The following is a 6,286-nucleotide window of genomic DNA, read 5'->3' on the forward strand; positions in this document are numbered from 1 at the left end:
CACAATGCCTGGCTATTTTTTGGTTGTAGTTGTCATTGTTGTTTGGCAGGCCCAGGCTGGATTTGAACCCACCAGCTCTGGTGTATGTGGCTGGCACCTTAGCCACTTGAGCTACAGGTGCCGAGCCTATTTTGTTTTTGAGATAGAGTCTCAAGCTGTTGCCCTGGGTAAAGGGCCGTGGCGTCGTAACTGAGCAACCTCTAACTCTTGGGCTCAAGCAATCCTCTTGCCTCAGTTTTTTCTAATTTAGTAGAGATGGGGGTCTCACTTTTGCTGTGGCTGGTCTTGAAATCGTAAACTCAAGCAATCCACCCGCCTCGGCCTCCTAGAGTGCTAGGATTACAGGCGTGAACCACTGCACCCAACAAAATCTACTATTTTAATCATTTTCAAATATACAATTCAGTGGCATTAGGTACAATCACGCTGCATACCCAGAACCATTATCTACCTCCAGAACGTTTTCATCATCCCAAACTGAAACTCTGCACCCATTAAACATTAACTCCCCATTCTCCTTTCCTGCCAGTCCTGGGTAACCATTGTTCTATTGTTCTGCTTCTTTTTTTTTTTTTTTTGAGACAAAGCTCACTCTGTCACCCAACAACCTCAAAGTCCTAGGTTCAAACAATCCTCTTGCCTCAGCTTCCCTAGTAGCTGGGACTACAGACACCCACCACAACACCTGGCTAATTTTTTTCTATTTTTAGTCTCACCTTGATATGGTGGTCTCAAACTCCTGAGTTCAAGGGATCCTCCTGCCTGGGCTTCCCAGAGTGCTAGGATTATGGGCGTGAGCCAACACACCTGGCCCATCATTCTACATTCTGTCTCTGAATTTGCCTATTCTAGATATCCTACATGAGTAGAATCATACAGCATTTATCGTTTTGCATTGAGATTATTATTAGTATGTCTTAAACTTTCATCATGTTGTAGTGTGCATCAAAACTGTATTCCTTTTTATGGCTCAGTAATACTCAATTGGATAGGACTGCAAACTTAGAGTCAAAGGTCGGAATTCAGGTGCTGCCTCTCACTTCTGGTTCCTCCAGTGTCGCTGCCATGAAGAAAGTAGTTCAACAGCTCAGTCTGGAGGCTGGACTCAAGGGCTTTAAAGTTTCCCAGGTAGCTGCAGACTTAAAACAATTCTGTCTGCAGAATAATCAACATGATCCTTTGCTGACTGGAGTATTTTCAAGTACAAATCCTTCAGACCCCAGAAAGTCTGTTCCATTTTTTATAAAACGAATCTTCCAAAAGTTTCCCAAACCACTCCTCTCTTCTACTTTTGTTAGTACTTAACATTTACCTCTCCAAATTTTCATGAATTTCTATTTCACAAGGATAATTGTTTTATATACACTGGCCTAAGTAGGCAATAAAATACTTAGTATGAAAAAAGAATATTCGGGCTGGTCCAATGGTAGAGGGTTATCAGAGCTTATTAACATTAGCGTCACTAAAGTTGGAATTCAACCCCTCACTGCTAAATTTGACTAGCTTAAAAAAATAATATTCAATTGTATGTTAATACTTTTTGATGAAAATGCCTGTATTATGAATATCTTTGCCTTGAGCTGTAACTTATATTTGTCTTGATGCTTCAGTATTGATTCCGAATCCTTTTTCCTTCAGTGCCTCAGTTCTCTCTACAAGAAAAAGGTCAACTCTGAGTTTTCCGTATGACTGCAGTTTTTGTCTTCCTTGAACTTTTTTTTTTAGAGACAGAGTTTCATTTTATCACCCTCGGTAGAGTACTGTGGTGTCACAGCTCACAGCAACCTCCAGCTCTTGGGCTTAGGTGATCATCTTGCCTCAGCCCCCCACTATAGGTGCCCGCCAGAACACCCGGCTATTTTTTTTTTTTTGCCAATTTTAAATACAGCTTTATTTAAGAATTGCATTTTCCACTTACAATACAGTGCTTTTAAAGTGCAATGTTATTTCCTTCCTCTGTGCACATGTTCCATACTCAAGTATTGGGAATGCTCAGTAATTCACTATAGCAGCCCAACTTTAAATCTGCCGCATAATTTGCTACAAATTTGGATCCTTCATTTTACTGTGTGGAACAATGCTACATCTACACTTGGGTTGGCTAATCAACCTCTGCAGTGGTGGAGCCAGAGGAATCACCACCAAAAGGAGGAGCACCAGGGAGGCGCCCAGGCATTCCTCCTGCACTCTGGTACAACTTGGTAATGATGGGGTTACAGACTTTCTCCAGCTCCTTCTGTTGATGTTCCTTCTCTATAGTCTGGTTCTTATCAAACCAGTTGATAATTTCATTATACTTGTCAAGAATCTTCTGTTTGTCCTCATTGTTGATCTTGCCTTGAAATTTCTCATCTTCAACAGTTGCTTTCATGTTGAATGCATAGGACTCAAGTGAGTTCTTTTTTTTTAGAGACAGAGTCTCACTTTGTTGCCCTTGGTAGAGTGCTGTGGTGTCACAGCTCACAGCAACCTCCAGCTCTTGAGCTTAGGCGATTCTCTTGCCTCAGCCTCCCAAATAGCTGGGACTACAGGCGCCTGCCACAATGCCCAGCTATTTTTTTTTGCAGTTTGTCTGGAGTCAGGTTTGAACTCGCCGCCTTCGGTGTGAGGGGCCGGCGCCAAACCCATTGAGCCACAGGCACTGCCCATCAAGTGAGTTCTTTGATGAGACCTTGTCCCTCTGCTTCTCATCTTCAGCCTTGTACTTCTCAGCTTCCTGGACCATCTGTTCAATGTCTTCCTTGCTCAAACGTCCCTTGTCATTAGTGATGGTAATCTTATTTTCTTTTCCTGTACTCTTATCCACAGCAGAGATATTGAGAATCCCATTGGCATCAATATCAAAAGTGACTTCAATCTGAGGAACACCACAGGGAGCAGGAGGTATGCCTGTAAGTTCAAACTTGCCAACCAAGTTGTTATCCTTGGTCATGGCATGCTCACCTTCATAAACCTGGCTGAGCACCCCCAGCTGGTTGTCAGAGTAGGTAGTGAAGGTCTGTGTCTGCTTGGTAGGAATAGTAGTATTGCACTTAATGAGCACAGTCATAACTCCACCAGCAGTCTCAATACCCAGAGAAAGAGGAGTGACATCCAATAGTAGCAAATCCTGAACATTCTCGGATTTGTCTCCAGATAGAATGGCCGCCTGGACAGCTACACTGTAAGCAATAGCCTCATCAGGATTGATGCTCTTATTCCATTCTTTTCCATTGAAGAAGCTTGGAGAAGCTTTTGAATCTTGGGGATATGGGTAGAACCACCAACCAGGACAATGTCATGAATCTGTGACTTGTCTAGTTTGGCATCTCAAAGGGCTTTTCTTCTTCTTTTTTTTTGAGATAGAGCCTCAAAAAAAATCCCCCTGGGTAGAATGCTGTGGCATTGCTGCTCATAGCAACCTCCAACTCTTGGGCTCAAGTGAGTCTCCTGCCTCGGCCTCCCAAGTAGCTGGGACCATAGGCGCCCACCACAATGCCCGGCTATTGTTTGGTTACAGCTGTCATTGTTGTCTGGTGGACCCAGGCTGTATTCGAACCTGCCACCTTAGGTGTATGTGGCTAGCACCTTAGCCACTTGAGCCACAGGTGCCCAGCTGCGAAGGGCTTTCTCTATAGGGTCCAGGGTGCCACAGAACAGATCAGTATTCAATTCTTCAAATCGGGCACAGGTAATGGAGGTATAGAAGTCGATTCCTTCATAAAGGGAATCAATCTCAATAGTGGCCTGGGTGCTGGAAGATAGAGTACACTTAGCACGTCTGCAAGCAGTACAGAGGCGACGGACAGCTCTTTTATTCTCGCTGACGTCCTTCTTATGTTTGCACTTAAACTCAGCAATAAAATGGTTGACCATTCGGTTGTCAAAGTCTTCGCCACCCAAGTGAGTATCTCCAGCTATAGATTTGACCTCAAAGATTCCATCCTCAATAGTGAGGATTGACACATCAAAAGTGCTACCTCCAAGGTCAAAGATCAGCATATTTCTTTCAGCTCCAACCTTTTTGTCTAAGCCATAGCAATAGCAGCAGCAGTTGGCTCCTTTATAATCCTAAGAACATTGAGACCAGCAATAGTTCCAGCATCTTTGGTAGGCTGACGCTGAGAATCATTGAAGTAATCTGATACTGTGACCACAGCATTGGCAACATTCTTTCCAAAATAGGCTTCTGCAATTTCCTTCATCTTTGTCAGAACCATGGATGACACCTCCTCTGGATAGAAACTTTTTGTCTCTCCTTTGTATTCTACTTGGACCTTGGGCCTGCCTGCATCATCCACCACCACGAAAGGCCAATGCTTCATATCAGACTGGACAACAGCATCATCAAACCTGCGTCCAATCATACACTTGGCATCAAAAACTGTGTTCATGGGGTTCATTGCAACTTGATTTTTTGCAGCATCACCAATCAATCATTTGGTGTCAGTAAAGGCAACATAACTTGGAGCGGTTCAGTTTCCCTGATCATTAGCAATTATCTCTACTTTTCCATGCTGGAAGACACCCACACAAGAGTACGTGGTGCCAAGATCAATACCAACCACGGGTCCCTTAGACATACTCGCTTACTCGTAGAGCTGGCATGGATTACGTAGGACACACAGAAGACCCAGGAGCTGCCACTGCATTCAACTGGACAGCCGCTATTTTTTGTTGCAGTTTGGCCCGGGCTGGGTTCGAACCTGCCACCCTTGGTATATGGGGGCTGGTGCTCTACTCACTGAGCCACAGGAACGGCCCCTTCCTTGAACTCTTTTTTTTTTTCCTCTAGAGACAGAGTCTCACTTTATTGCCCTTTATTGTCACAGCTCACAGCAACCTCCAGCTCTTGGGCTTAGGCAATTCTCTTGCCTCAGCCTCCTGAGTAGCTGGGACTACAGGTGCCCACCACAACACCCAGCTATTTTTTTGTTGTTCTTGCAGTTTGGCCAGGGCCAGGTTTGAACCTGCCACCCTCAGTATATGGGGCCAGTGCCCTACTCACTGAGCCACAAGCGCCGCCCAAAGGGATTTCTTTCTTTTCCTTTTTTGGGGCAGTTTTTGGCCAGGGTCAGGTTTGAACCCACCATCTCCAGTTTATGGGGCCGGCGTCCTGCTCCTTTGAGCCACAGGCACTGCCCTCTTCCTTAATCCATTTCTTTCTTGGAGAGAAAGAGTGAATGGACTGTGTGTTCTCTAGATCAAGAAGGGATATGACCTTTGCTCAGCACCCTTTCTTGGCCTGGGAAGTCCATCACAAGGGACAAGTGGGTTGGTAGCAGTGAACTCAGGGGTTCTAGGGCCATGTGTTTGGAGCACATGTCTGACTCAAGAAAGGCCACTCCCCCCACAAAAAAGAAAGTCCACTCTCCTCTCTGTCCAAGCCAGCTGACTAGAAGCCACCTCCAGGCATTTCTCCTGGCACAGAGCACCCCAGAACTCAGCCAGAGATCAGCACTGATGTCAGTGAGGAATCTGAGGTAACTGGCACTTAAGTCCAGGATATATGTGCCTAAAGAGAGGGATATCCAGCCTGGTTTGGCTCTCTAGGAAACCAGGTGAGAAATACAGTGCCTAGAGGTGTGTTTAACTGGATTATGCATGGAAGCTCCTGCCCCACAGAACCTGGCTGAGGTCCTCTAAGGCACCATCCAGCAGGTGGGTCCTGTACCTATCCCAGACCTGAGTTCCATGGGGATGCTTAGCATCCTTCCTTAAAAACATGAGAGGGTTGAGTGGTGCCTGTGGCTCAAAAGGGTAAGGCGCTGGCCCCATATGCTAGAGGTGGTAGGTTCAAACCCAGCCCCGGCCAGAAGCTGAAAAAAAAAAAAAAAAAAAAAGCATGAGAGGGTGACCAGGCATGGAGGCTCACACCTGTAATCCTAGCACTCTGGAGGCTAAGGCAGGTGAATTGCTCAAGCTCATGAGTTCAAGACCAGCCTTAGCAAAAGTGAAACCCCATCTCTACTAAAAATAGAAAAAACTGAGGCGGGAGGATCACTTGAGCCCAAGAGTTTGAGGTTGCTGTGAGCTATGATGCCGCAGCACTCTGCTCACTCTGTCTCAAAAAATAAATAAATAAATAAGAGGGGACAGGCCCAGTAGCTCACACCTATACACATCTATAATCCTAGCATTCTAAGAGGCTGAGGTGGGTAGAAAAACTACTGCAGTCCCAACTACTCAGGAGGCTAAAGAGAATCATATGAGCTCAAGAGTTTGAGATTGCTATGAGCTATGATGCCACAGCACTCTACTGAGGGAGACGAAGTGAGACTCTGCCTCAAAAAAAAAAAAAAAAAAA

The 6,286-nt window shown here is 45.2% G+C and overlaps 1 pseudogene; it reads right to left on the reverse strand.

Moving 5' to 3' along the window:
- Positions 1-2,101: 2,101 nt before the first annotated feature.
- LOC100942135 lies at positions 2,102-4,562 on the reverse strand (annotated as a pseudogene).
- Between the last annotated feature and the right edge of the window lie 1,724 nt (positions 4,563-6,286).

The sequence above is a fragment of the Otolemur garnettii genome, unplaced genomic scaffold (genome assembly GCF_000181295.1).
Source record: "Otolemur garnettii isolate 467f Iridium unplaced genomic scaffold, OtoGar3 scaffold00179, whole genome shotgun sequence".
Lineage (NCBI taxonomy): Eukaryota > Metazoa > Chordata > Mammalia > Primates > Galagidae > Otolemur > Otolemur garnettii.